The sequence below is a fragment of the Formica exsecta genome, unplaced genomic scaffold, assembly GCF_003651465.1.
Source record: "Formica exsecta isolate Colony F162 unplaced genomic scaffold, ASM365146v1 scaffold939, whole genome shotgun sequence".
Taxonomy (NCBI): domain Eukaryota; kingdom Metazoa; phylum Arthropoda; class Insecta; order Hymenoptera; family Formicidae; genus Formica; species Formica exsecta.
In genome coordinates this window covers 12654-13887 of record NW_021853705.1, presented here as the reverse complement: position 1 = coordinate 13887, position 1234 = coordinate 12654, and positions in this window count along the sequence as shown.

Genomic DNA, 1234 nt, shown 5'->3' with positions numbered 1-1234 from the left:
TGTAGCGGAGATCATGTATAATAATGTCTTTCTCGAATAGTATCGATATCTTTAACGGTAGACGAGATGTAAGCGAAGAATGTGTTAGACGTGAAGAACCCAGGCAAAAGCGTCACGATTTTGGCCCGCTATGTCGCTTTAATATAATCGAAGTTATATTTATTTTAAAATGCTAACGCGTTAATCCTTATAGTGAAGAGCACGAACAATAGTGTCTTTCTCGAAAAACATCTATATTTGATGATAGCCGAGATCAAAGCGAAAAGTAAGCTTTTCCGAAGGAGCGATTGTGTGTGTAGATAACGACTTCGGGGCGTTCGTTGCCGCCCGCGGACGGGAACGGACGTGTTGAGACATGTTATGCGTGTGTCCTTTGGACTTTATTTTTGAGTTTCTTCCTCTCCACCAGTTTTTGGCCGGAATGTAACGATCCTATTAGATCGGATGTGGCCATGAAAGCAAAGGAAGAAGAAGAACGACTTCGGTGTAAAGCATGACAATCGCTAAAGAATCCAATGTCGTCCAACGGCTGCACTTTTTCTCGTGTTCTGTATTATTGGAATTACGGCATTAATGTCTTAATAGTTTTATATTTATGATTCTTTAAACATAACAGCGCGACGAGATTTTACATTATCGCCAGTATCCTTCGCGTCAGATACATGTTTCGTTTTGATTTCTACTACCATTAAAGTATCGATATTATTCGAGAAAGACTTTATTCTACATGATCCCCGCTACAAGGAATGACGCATTAGAATTTTAAAATTAATAAACTGACGAATATTAAAGCTATATAGCGGGCCGAAATCTCGACGTTATACATATAGAGCTATAAGTTATATATTCCGCTTTTATAATGAACACAACTTAGAAAAAGATACAATTCGTAAAATATTAATGGCGTAATTTCAATAGCACATAGTATGTAAAATAATGGGTAATTATTTACTATAACGGACCCAGCTCCAATGACGTTGACCTTGACATATGTTGTCAAGGACATAATCTTGAGTAACTTTTCCTTATAACTTAATCGGCGGTCATTGTTTATTAAAAAGTTATTAACAAATAAAGTTTGAGAAATAAAACGTAATTTTTACATGAGTTTGTAATTTCCACGCAAGAAGCGAAATCCATCCGCATCAGGACGTTGTATAACGCAAATCAAATTTTCAGAAATAGGTTTGAGTTAGGTTATATCTTCCGGAAGTGGAGCCCCCCCGTAGGGGGG